This window comes from Cavia porcellus, unplaced genomic scaffold (genome assembly GCF_034190915.1).
Source record: "Cavia porcellus strain 051 isolate PalLab524CR breed Dunkin Hartley unplaced genomic scaffold, mCavPor4.1 scaffold_15, whole genome shotgun sequence".
Classification (NCBI taxonomy): domain Eukaryota; kingdom Metazoa; phylum Chordata; class Mammalia; order Rodentia; family Caviidae; genus Cavia; species Cavia porcellus.
In genome coordinates, this window is record NW_026947498.1 from 68,079,115 (window position 1) to 68,092,228 (window position 13,114).

At 41.2% G+C, this 13,114-nt stretch overlaps 1 protein-coding gene across 2 annotated transcripts in view; it reads left to right on the top strand.

The window, feature by feature from the left end:
* Casr (calcium sensing receptor) overlaps window positions 1-13,114 on the top strand; it is an 86,077-nt gene that overhangs the window by 34,608 nt on the left and 38,355 nt on the right. The window lies entirely within an intron of this gene.

The window sequence follows — 13,114 nt, forward strand, 5'->3', positions numbered from 1 at the left end:
ATTATCTGGCAAATAGGAAGCTCTCTAAAAGTAAGACTACGTTTCTGCCTAAAGGTCACCATATTGCAGGAAATCTCCTGTGTGGGCTTCCACCATTTGTGAAGACATGCTGGAGAATTCACCTTCTAAGTGCACTTATAGAAATACAGACAAGCTCTTTTGAGGAAAGCTTATTTGGGACAGTCTTCCTTTAGAAAATCAGCCATCATTAAAAATGGAGGGCCTTCTCATAGAGGCCAGTGAATGTAGCATTTCCAGGATTAGTTTCTTGAAATGGTGGTTAATGATGCTCTTGAGCAAAACTGAAGCTTATCTAATAAGTCCATAAACATCTCCTAACAGGGAGAAATGTTTCCTTCAAAAATGGCATAAAATTAAAAATGACTAGGGAAACAGTTCTTCAAAAATGAAATTCAGTAAGAGCAATTTCAGTGCAATAAATCTGGGGTTAAAAAATATCAATATGGTTTCTGAAAGGTACATCCCCAACCAATGTATTGTACAGTAAGGAGGATTTGGATGACCAGTATGTGGACATAAACCAGCAGATTATGCTGTCAAGGAGAAAAGGCAACAAACACATCCTGAGAGTTATTGCATAAATGCTGGAATAAAATGCCTCTCCATCTCAAATTAGGCTCAAAGCATGGCATCAATGTTTGCTAGCATCCTTTAAATTGTGACATGAAGAAATTTGAATAGACTTGTGGGATATTAACAGATGCCTCTAGAAAAACATAAAACAACCCTAAGTAGAAAGATTTGCAGTTAAGTTGGGAAGTTTGGAAAAAGTGAAGGTGACTCAATCCTACCCTTTTAAGAAATGACTATTCTAGGAGACCAAGAGATGATGGGGGTGGGGGTACTGGAGGGCATATTATTTGGGACCACAAGCCAGGGAGGAGTGCCTCTGTCCCTTCCCCCTCCTTAGCTCTTGCTGATTCAGGATCCTTCATTGATGCATCATTTACATCAATTCCTGGCCACTGTTCCATCTGTGTCTTGTTTCCCTGGAAGACATTATAGGGCTCCCCAAGAGTTTCAGTGAAGCCAGAGTTTCCTCCCTGGCTCACCCCAGCCTCAAAACCAATCACCCCTACCCCTTAAATTGGGGGCCTAACTTATCCTCAGATTCTCAGAGAAAAGAGAGGCAGGTTGGCTTCATAAGAGAAGCTAGAGATGCTATTTTCACAGCTGGATCTCTTCCAAGCCACACAGAAACACCTCCTACTTTTGGGAAGTGAGCTTGTCCCAGAGCCCAGGTCGCAGGCAACCTCTGTGGAAAGGGAGCTCCAAAACAGCAGCCGGAGGCACCGGGGGAAGAGACCCAAAAGATCTTCATCAATAGAGTGTAAGGGTTAGTCAAGTGGCTTAACGTGAAAAATGGGCTACGATTCATCAGACTGCCGTCACCCGGAACAACCTCACAAGAATCAATGCTGCTAGTGTAAAATGGCCACAGCATAGAGGCCACCAATGTGATCCACCCCTCACATCCCTACTTCCGCTTCTGTCAGGACTCCACTGCAGTTGCTAAACTCCCGAGACCTAGAGAGCCACCTGAACCCAGGGGAGGGTAGCCGTGAGGGTTTTCCTGCTGCCAAAGGCTGTGGCACTGTTTTTGCACCTGACCCCAAGACCAAGGCTCTGTGCTTCCTGCCCTTCCATAGCCCCAGTCCCTGGCCAATAACCCCTTTCTCTTGCTGCCCACCCAGGACTCAGGCCCCTCGCCCATCCCAGGTGGCACCAGCTGCTAAGCTCTAGAGGTGGGCTGTGGGGTCGCAGGCCCAGCTACTTGCCAGGGCTAGGGGTCTGGGACAACAAGGAGTCGCTGAGGAGAAGTAGGCAGAGAACAAGGAGAATGGTGGCACAGGTGGCACAATGGGTCCTGCCATCCCAACCACCTAGGCTGCAGCCCTTGGTTGATGCCCCCAGGCTAAGATCTTCAGGGAAGAGAGGGCCGGACATCAAGAAAGGCCTTGATGAAACCTTGCTTCTGCTGCTGTGGCCAGCAAGAGCAGAAGCCCAGAGAAAGACTCCTCTGTTGCAAATGCCAGGCCCTCTTAAAAGCCTGGCTGCTCCCCAGGGAGTCTGCCCTGGGCTGCTGGTGCTAGCCCTTTGAGGAGGTTAGTCCCTTGTTGTGACCTGGTTTCCAAAGGGCACATTAGGAACATAACATAAACACTGACAGTTCGACTTACACTTTGAGAAAAATATAGGTCCCCTTTCCCAAGGTTTGAGGTTAAACTACAAGATCTATTGTATATGTAAAACCTTTCTTAGCATCTGTCTTGATACTTTTGGTTCATACACACACACACACACACACACACACACACACACACACACACACATTCCTCTCTGCTTAACTTCTAAGACCAGAAGAGATCTGTTGAATTCAGAGTGGTTTGCCCGTAGATTGAATCTATTATTTTGGAGGACCAGAATCCCCGCTGTTATTCCGAGTTTCAGGTAAATAAGTAAAGTGACTTTTCCTTTTAATATGAACATAAAGATTATCTCAGAGACTAGCTGTATAATATTACTAAAACTCAGTTTCTCACCAAACAATTTCACTTTGCATAAAAGAAAAGATTGCATTGTGCTTCATTTAAAAATAAATGTTACACTAGTAAACTGTGAGGGAAAATTTCTTTAAAATAGAGTGACATAGCACTAGTACTATGTCATTGTTGTTGTTGTTTTTGATGTTGTTGTTTTGGAACTGGGAATCAAATTCAGGACCTCGCACTTGCCAAGCTGGCACCATGCCACTGAGATATATCCCCGGCCCCAAGTATGTCATGTTAAGCCTGAGAAATTTACAAGAAATTAGAAACAATAATCTATTTTAAAGCCTTTTAAAAGTCCTTTAAAAGTTCATAGACTTCTTTAATCATCATTTTATAATCCCAAAGCAAACGAGAGAGAGAATTGCTACACTATTGGAAAATCCTAAATGCTCATCAATGGAAAAGTAAATGAATAAATTGAGTTATATACACCCAAAGAAATACTGCACAACAGGTGAAATTATTACAGGCACACAATATAGGTAAATCTTATTAATACAGTAAATGAAAAAAGTAAATCTCCAAAGATTACATGATGTCCTTCTCTACAGTTCTTCTATAAACCAAAAAAATAGTTAAATAATTTGGGGGAATATGAGTAAATACAAGATAGCTATACAAAAAGAAGGCAAGAGTTGACTCAGTCAATGAAAAGGACCAACAATACCAAGAGCTGGCCAGACCATGATAATGAAAATTCTCATACACAGTGGTGGTAAGATAAATCAATACAACCCTTTGGAAAAAGTTTTGGCAGAGTCTATTAAAGCTACACGTGTACAAATTCCCACACCACTACTTCTAGGTATATACCTCACGTAACCCACCAAATGTTATATACAAGAATGTTTATAGAAGTTGTATTGATTGAAAACCCCAAGTTTTCATTAACAGGAAAATAGATAATATTTGATATAATCTAAAAATGCAACTGATACCGTTTTAGTCAACAATAGACCACATAAGATTATACAAGAGCTGACAAATTCCTGTCACTTAGTATCACCTAGTGACATAGCAGCCCTAACTTTGTATCACAGGACATCACTTATTTTTGTAATGATGCTGGTATAAATGAACTTTATTCTGCCCCTCATAAAAGTTTAGCGCATACCAATTATGTACAACATTTAATACTTGATAAAAAATGACTTATGTTAGTAATTTATGTATTTGCTATATCTTTTATCATCAACGTATACCCTTCCACTTACATATTTTTTAAAGTTTGTTGTAAAATAGTACCTGTTATGCCAGTAGGAACTCGTGTTTATTGCATCTCTTAGTTATATCAGCCCAGCATGAGTGAGTGAGCTGCTCCGCATTGGTTTGTGTGTCCTCTATGATACTGATGGTGAACCTTTTAGAGCATCCTGTGATACAAACAGCCCACTGTGGCATGCATGCTATAGCACTGCCACCACTGCTCTGAGATGTTCACAGTCGCCTAGTGTCATGTATCTCAAACCATCCCTTAAGTGATACTTGACTATATAGTGAGAAAAAACCAAACATTTTATACACAGCAATATAGCTGAATATTGCAAGCATAATGCTAAAAGCAAAAAGGCCAAAAGGCTAAAAGCAAATAAATATATGATAAACGATTTATAAAAGGTTTGCAAACAGGAAAACATCCTGCGATGGTGGAAGTCAACTATTGGTCCCCGTGGGGAGGGTATAAGGCTATGGGTTGGGTGAAAGCCTGTGTGGGGCTTGTGAGGTTCTGGTTCTGTTTCTTGATTTGAATATTGGTTACATGGGTATGTTCACATTGTAAACATTCACTTATGATTTGTGCATGTATCTGAGTCTGTTACACTTCAATTAAAGTATAAGAGAGACTCCAGGGATGGTGGTACATGCCTCTTAGGAGTTAGTGTTAGTGTTAGCACTTAGGAGATTGAGGCAAGAGGATTGACCCAAGTTTGAGGTCAGCCTGGCTATATAGTTAGCTCAAGGCCAACGTGAACTACATAGTGAGACTGTATTAAAGAGGGAGGATGCAAGGAGGCAAATAAGTAAGGAAAAAGCAAAAGAGAAGAAAGACATAAAGAAGCATCCATGAGTGTATCTTTCAAAATATATTTCAAAGAAAAAAGCACATGACTATATGGTAAGCTCTGCTTTGCAATGTTTTTAGGTTGCATGTTTATGTCCATTTACACAATCATTCTTTTAATAACAATTTACAATAACATCTATTGAATACAAGCTGGGGGTGTGACTCAGTGGTGGAGCACATGTTTATCATGTACAAGGCCCTGAATTTAATCCCTGATACAAAAAAAAGCATGTTTGTTTTTTTAAATTTCAAACACAACAAAACAAGGAAGAAGTCAAAAATTCTGTCACGGAGATCTAATCACTGCTGGTACTTACCTGCTTAGTCTTTTTCTTTTATGATTTCTAAAGTGTCTTTAGAACATGAATGGGAGAAAAGCAAGGAATAATGGAATGTGGTTCAGGATGATGGCTTCTTCGGTGGAAGGGGTAGCAGACAGGATGTAAAAGAGGAAACTCTGGCGGCTTAGCACTGACGTCTTTGTTTTGGACCGCAGATTCATCATTAAAAACATTTTATTTCTGAAAAAAGAAATAAAAATGGATCAACCATGGACCAAGGATGAAGATGTATCATGAAGGTTTATGATTAATCCAGTCTTGTACATCTCCAATCCAATTAAAATTAAAAGGATTCCCATTATGGATTTTATGCTATAAATGAAAGTTTAGTTCTCTAAGGACTTAAACTGGCTTTTTTAAAGACACACAGTACACTGGCAACTGAGACAGGTGACTTCCCATTTTACTAAACATGATCACGAACCTTCAGGTAGCTTTCTCGGTGAATTCCATCTCCTCATCATAAAATTAGCCATCATGATTCAAACGTTCAAGCATCAAGCAGATTCAGGGTAAACCAGTTAAGTGTCTTGGGTCCTTCTGCCTCTAACATTTCATATTTTAATCAATTATGTGATGTGCTGAGACATTATGCTTAAATCTCCTCATTCAGTTAACGAGGCAAGAGTGACTTTTGTACCCTTTCCTGCTAATGGCACAGGAATTTCACCTGGGGACACTCCTCATGGCCCACAGCAAAACTTAACTCATGTTTATAACTGTGTCACATCATAGAAAGGAAAGATTTGATGTGGTGTGGAAGTCAAAATAAAGAAAACATAATGTTGAGTAATATTAGAACACTAAAATGCTGTGTTTGGTTTCTATTTTGGCTACAGCTAGGTCACAAATTTGATTTGCAGCTTCTTAATAGTTGAGCCAAAGAGGGAAACAGGAGGAGTTTATTGTGCCAACTTTTTTCCAAAGACAATTACCATCTTTATATGCTTAGAGGTGCACCCCAGCAATGTGCTAGAATAGGTTTTACTGGCTTGTCATGAGAGCCAATTGTTAAATATCTAGGATTTTTACAAACCGGTTATTAAACCATTGGAAGCTTGAAATTGACCATGGTGGGTCAATGACCAGGCCACCCCTAATGCAGCTGGCCTGATCTGAAAGTTGACCATCGTGGGAAATATCTGGCAAGCCCTTAAGTCAGGGCCTTTGGTTTGCTATCAGACAGCCGGTTTACAGTCACTCACACAGGGGCACTGTGTGAGGCCAGCGTGTTGCAAGTGTGCAGGAGAAAGGCTTCGTTAAGCCTTCTTAGGGACAAGAAGACTGCAGGACTATATTCCTAGGCCAGGATATGACTGTGAATCATCAGTGCTCCCCAACCCCGCCTCTCCCCTTTCCAATACTATCCTCTGGGATTTCAATTTGGAAACCACAAAAAAAAAAAAAAAAAAAAAAAAAAAAAGTGAGGGGTTTGCATATCTCGCCGTTCAAAAATGCAACCAGAGAGCCTGAGAATCTTGGGTTAAGGATTTTATGCTTTGCTCTAGGGGAGGACTTCTAAGTCCAACAAGTGCCCTACAGCGGGGAAGAGTGTCCCTGCTAAAATAAGTTCTTTTTACTGCAGCACTTCCAGAGCCTGTGTCCTGTGGCAGAGTGTACACCAGCTCTCAAACACATTTCACACCAGAACAGCTCATGGTGACACACCATAGGACACCAGACTAACTCACTGGAGTAGCCAGGGCTTCTGGTGCTTTTGAAAGGCAGTGCCAGGATGTTACAGTACAGAAACATTTCTTCTGTGTAGGACTCGAGGCTTGGGTATTTTTCTTTACAAAAAAGCAAACCACGCAGCTTTCCTTATCTATGCTTTTCATGTGAATGAACCATTTCATTCACTCTGGCTATCCATGCATCCGTCAGCAGGACTGCTTTAAGGCACAAAATGACATGTCAGGATAAGGAATTTCTATCCATGCGCCTGTTTCTCCAGAAAACCAGTCCTGCCATGGAGCCCCAGGTATTGGCAGTGTCACAGCCTCCAAACCAGCATATTTTCAACTCACAAGATTTCAAGAACATAAGAGGAGCATTTCTGTCATGTTTAACCTTGAGTTTTCACCCCCTAAACTCCCATCTGTCTCTTTTGTGCTTTCCTGAGAGAGCACTGTGAATGGCTCAGACAGAGAGGACCCTCCACAGTCACGTATGCAGCCCTCACGTTCTGGGCCACAGACAGGACTCCTGTCAGGAATGAGATCAGCATGCAGCACTGATGAAGGTCAGCTTTCCTGCCTGCTGCTTGCCCTGATTGCTTCTGTCTCCCCACATTGCTCAGTACCGTGAGCTGCTGCTCCCCACTTCTGTCCATCCTTTTCCTCCCTTCCCCAATGGCTTTTTCCAATGACTAACAGGAACCCAGCTCAGCTGGTTTTTATCACGCTCCTGTCCTTGCATTTTTCCAACTCAATTAAGCCATTACCAGAACTAAATGAGGCATAGACTCTCCAAAAGTCACACCTGTTGTCAGGGAGACGGAGGTTGGAACCTGAGCAGCTGGGCAGCATGCAAGCTGGGCCGGAGGGAGGCAGCCAAGTGTGACCGGGCAGTTAGTGTCCCCCTGCCCTAATCTTGGTGCTGAAAGAGGGCCCTAATGGTAAAATAAGATGACTCCTGCTTTAACACAGAAGAAACAAAGTCTGACATATAACTGGGGATGGTCACATTGATGATTGCAGAAAAAGTGTCCTCAATTCTTAGGCAAATGTGCACCAGGTGTGTATAGAAACCTACATGATGAATACGTCCTCTATAAGAGGTAAAGCAAGCTATAACCAGAGCCATGGGCACAGGTTTTGTGATTAACACTTGAACTCTCCCCGCTGTCTTTTCCCTGTTCACCCTCATTAAGCCTACACATTTCACCTTCCTGCAATACACACTGCCATCCCTTCTGTTAGTATTCCTGACCATCAGTGTGACTAAAGAGGGCAAAGGTCACAGTAAATCAGTGTACTTGGTCTATCAAGATAAATTACCTCTGTTGGAAATCAAAATCTGTTTCCTAACCATTCTTCCTCCAGGAAACCTAGAATTTTATTTCTGCCATCTAGGAATTGAAAAATTGTAACTTTTGGGTTCACCATGCCCTTAATTTGCTGAGAGGTTTTCTGTCCAGAGGTCTGTGCCTCAGTTTTGCTTGACATGTGGTCAAAGCCTTTTTCTTCCAAAGTTAAATGATTTCCAGAAACATTGACACTAAGATGAAAGCAGGGGTAGTTTTTACTTTGGTGAAAATTGAAATGTCAGTGTTGCCTCCTAACCTTTTCTTACTACCCTCTGCTAGCTTGTCCTTGACTCGGAAACTTGAATGAGCTTTGTACCTACTTTTAGACAAAAACAAGGTCAGTGATATTTTTAGAGTAACTGTTCAATGCTCAGTTTCTCATTCAGTTGCAGCTGAGGCTACCACTGTGATCACGACGAAGTTCTTATCCACAGGAACCTGGACTCTCCTAGAACCCAGAGTCTCCTAGAATCTTTCCTTGGGCTATTGTAAAACTGCCCAACCATCCTCTGATTTATGCTCATCATACTTCATTCATTAATTCAACAGGTATTTGGGGAGCATCTGATAAACTTCAGGCATGGTGCTTGGTTAGGCTATCATAGGAGGAAGACGGACAGGACAGCCCTCACGAGGCTGCCAGTCCCCACCTTGACTGAATTTCTCTCCTGGCATCACCAAAGGACATCACTCCCCCACCCCCGTCTGTATTCCCTTAGTTTCTACCTCTTTACAGCATTTGCATTACAATAATTATAATGTATTTTCTCTTCTCCTTTTAAACCATGAACACCTTGAAGGTAAGAATTTCAACTCTTCCCCCTAGCATCTTGCATTGTCTAGTGTGCTTTACATAGAACAAATTTAATGAGTAAGTAATTATATGAATTTATAAACTCCTGGGTCTGTGGAACCCATGGACCAGTCTGCCCTCCTCTTCCATTCTGTGCCTTGCATGAGGAACTTAATGATGTATGATGTCAGTGCTGAAACACTACTCATAATGTCAAGGACTTTCTAAACAGAAAGCCACCTGGTCCACGGATCGTTTCTTCTTCTAAGATGTATCTGACCATTGAGAAAAAGAACAAATATTAAACATCAGCCTTGTGTGTAATACTTTTGGGCAGGAAGACAAATGTGATTAGATATAATTTAAATGGAGTAAACATATAGTAAAAAAATGAGTTCATTTGTGACTCAGGTACTGTTTGAGACACTTTGGTAGGAAAAAATACACAACAGTTGTTTAAACAAGCCAGAGGCACGCTTCTCTCGGATGTAAAAGTTCAGGAACAATCTAGTTCCACTCCCTGAAATCCTTAGCTTGTAGCACCTTCCTTTCCTACAGTGTAGCTCGTGGTGCACGATGAACCCCAGCTGTCACATCCATCTCCATGCAGCAGAGTGAACTGAGACTGATGAAGGGTGGACAGAAAGCACCAGATTTCCTACATAAGACTCCTGGAAACCGTCACAGAACATGTTAGCTTACATCTCATAGGCCAGAACTTGGTCCCATGACCACACATAATCATAAAGGAAACTGGGAGAAACAGTATTTATTTTAGACAGCCACCTATCCAGCTAAAAAATGATTTTACTGGGGCATAAAAGAATGCAAATACAAGAGGTCCAGTAAGGAATCTGCTAAGTACACTGACATATGCCTGTATTCTCAGCAGCCTGGGAGGTTAAGGTAGGAGAAGGGCAAGTTTGGGCCCCGTCTAGGCATCTTAGTGACTTAGTGAGACACTGTCTCAAAAAAAGGAAAAAGTAAACAGGCGAATAAATAAATAAAGGGCTGGCAATGCAACTTTGTACAAAGACACTCAGTTCAAGTCCCATTTTGGGGGGGGTGGGGGATCTCTACTATAGATATGAAAACTAAAGTGTTGTGAGTGATGATTCAGGAGCTTTTATTATTCTAACTATTGCAAGCCGAGGTTATAGAGGTGAGCTTCAATTGTTCGTTTGTTTGTTTGTTTCTTTCTTTCTTTTAAAGAGGATAAAACCAAGGAAAATAAAACAATAAAACCAACCAAAATAAACCAGGGTAAGTGATACAGGACTTCAAAACCTTAAAAAATCAACAATAGTTACCATAATGCCTTTTGTTTTCTTCAAAATACCTGCAGATACCTTCAGACCTAGTGAAAATCGAACAGAACAGAATAGAATACAAACAATAAAACCAAAACAATGAAAGGACTTCAAAACAAGCCAATAGTAAATCCAAAATGGCTACCATACTATGTCTTGCTATCTTTTAAGTAGCTGCTTATGCCATCAGATTTAACATAATCAAACAAGACAAAAGAGAATAAAACCCAATCCCAAAAAGCAATGAAAATGATATGGTTTCCAGGCAGAGATTGCTTCCTGCTAAGGCCTGGTTCTCTCACCCCACAGTCCACAAATGGCACTGACTCACAGCAAGAGGCTTAGGTCCGGCTGTCCCCACTCTGGCAGTGGCCCCCTTCTTGGCACTGGTTTCCAGGTGAGGTTCACCTCCTGGCAAGGCCTGGATCTCTCCCCTCACAGGCCACAAATCATGAGCTTCAACTGTTAAACCACTGTGCTAGGATTGCATTGGGTCCTGCCCTGGTTGTCGGTGTCTAGGGTGTGGGAGAAAGAGCTAGGAAGGAAAGAAAAAAGCTGTTGCAACAAAGCCTGGAGGAAGGCAAAAACAGGAAAGAGAAGGAAGGACAGAGGGTGCAGAACCACAGGACCAAGAGCTCAGGGACCGAAGGAAGGGGAGCTGGAGGGTCTTGAATGACTTTCAGCTTTGAAAGCAAATTGTGCTCTGGTAACTAGATGAAAAAGGGGGTGCGAAGACTTTAGACTCACAGAGGTAACTGTTCTCAATTGTCCCTCAATCTCTCCATCTCTTTCTTCTTGTCACGAATTTTCTGAACCGGTGAATGAAGTTCATAAACTTCCCAAAGTAGTTAATCTTTCACAAGGAAACTTTCACAGATCTTAGTGACTTACGCTAGCCAATTATAATGTCCCGTCTCCTACCTAATTCAGTACTAAGCACTCCTTAAAATAAATCTTAAATTCTTTAGGAATTTTTAATTAAGTTTATTGGTACAATTTAAATATGTATATATATATATATATATATATAGGTCACATTCATCACACTATATTTTGGGATCTCTTTTTTCCTCCCAATTTCCTCCCCTCCTTAATTTTTAACTCAAGTACCAGCCTTTTTTACTTGGGTAAACTAAGTTCATTATGTAGAAAGTAGACTTGGTATTACTTTCTTTGCCAAATTGTTTAGCAGTTTAAAATACATTGGTATTTAAAGGGGCTAGCACAATACCTGATCAGTAAGTGCTAGTTTCTCTTTCTGGAGTATGTTTTTATGCAACCATTCAACAAACATTTATTTGTCATTCACTATTTCAAGCACTGTACTAAGTGCCAGAGAGAAGACAGATTTGAATTTAGTCAAAAGAAACAAAGTTATTACTTCATTTTCCATTTGTGAGCATAGAATCTACAGTTGTGATCCTATATACCAGAGTTCTTGCCCGCTGGACTGAAAGCTCCTAAGAACGGGAACCCATGTTTGTTACCTGTGGAGTCCCAGGCCTCAGCACATGCACTGTTTTTAAAATGAGAGAAAAACCTATGACCAGCATCCAAGCAAAGTAAAAAGTCTAATAGTAGGACTAGAGTCTGAAAACTAGCTGATCATGGCTATTCAAACATTGCCAGGGCGATTCTATGGAAGCTGAGTGTCTGCTGTGGTATCTTGTGTGTGAGGCCCATGCCCCTGCTGGCGTCACTGGAGGCCAGCAAGAGACAAGCAGGAAAGGGGTTTGTATTTTCTATGAGTTTACTAGTTGTGCTAATGACTCTTCGTGCATTATTTTAGTAAGAGCTCGGAAATTATGACCTGCCTAAAATCTCATATACTATGAGAGTACATGAGAAGTAGCAGAATTATGATTCAAAGCTAGGTTTAATCCCAGAGTCTGTGCTCTAACTCATTTGTTCTGCCAGATGCAAAAATTTGCAAAGATAAATTGCAAAAAGCAAAATTGAAACGGGAAAAACTAGTTAGGAAATAATGTGGCAGAAACCCAGATAAGAGACTTCCAATGGCTCTGGAAATGGAGAAGAGCAGATGAGTGCCAGAGAGATTTAGGAAAAGGAATCTATAGGACTTCGTGATTGTTTTAGTCATTTTCTAATTGCTAACACACAATATGCAATTCTCACGACTTAAAGAAAAGGTTTATTTTGCACAAGTTTTTGGAAGATTCAGTCCAAAGCTGGCTGACCCCAAATCAAGAAGTATCTGACCAAAGGATCTGGCAGAGGAAAGCTGCCCACACGTGGCCTCCAAGAAGAAGAAAGAAAGCAGGAGCCACAGAGGGAGACACTGGTGTACCCTTCTCAGCAGCCTGCCTCCCCTGACCAGGCCCCACCTCCCAAGAGCACATCAGCCCTAGCATCTTCATGGGCCGGTCCTCTTCCCTACACCTATAAATGTATGAGGATTTGGGGAAACATTCTCAGTATAAACCATAACAATGGTAGACCATAAAGTGCAATGATGAGAAGAGACAGAAAGCAAAAGTAATGTCTAATTTTGTGTCCCTGTAGATGGCATAAATTTTCTGTGACAGACAACAATGAAGAAGGAACAATTTTAGGGGAGGTGTGAATTTAAGAGTTTGTTAATTGAAGCGCCCTGAGACTTTGAGGTGGAGGTGAGCAATTGAAGGTTCAGTGCTGGTCCCTAAACCTCAGGAAAGACTGCACATTTAGCTAGTATCAGTATGTCATTGGTAAACAACCCACAGGGTGGGTGAGAATCAAAGCAAAGTAAAGTGGTAGAGTTTTTACGAGGTCAGTCATGCTATAAAGAAGAGTTTTCCATATACCCAAAGGTTAAACTTTATTTTTAAAAAATCTGTGCCATAATTTATCTGACTACAAGAACTATTCTCCTAAGAGTGTCACATTATAAATTGGAGTCAGTAATCTGCACAAAGTAGGGGGCAGGATCATAAAAAATTTAAAAGTAAGTGGTCTTTTTGGACTTTTTTGTTTTGTTCCAAGTCAGAATTAAACTTAAACATGT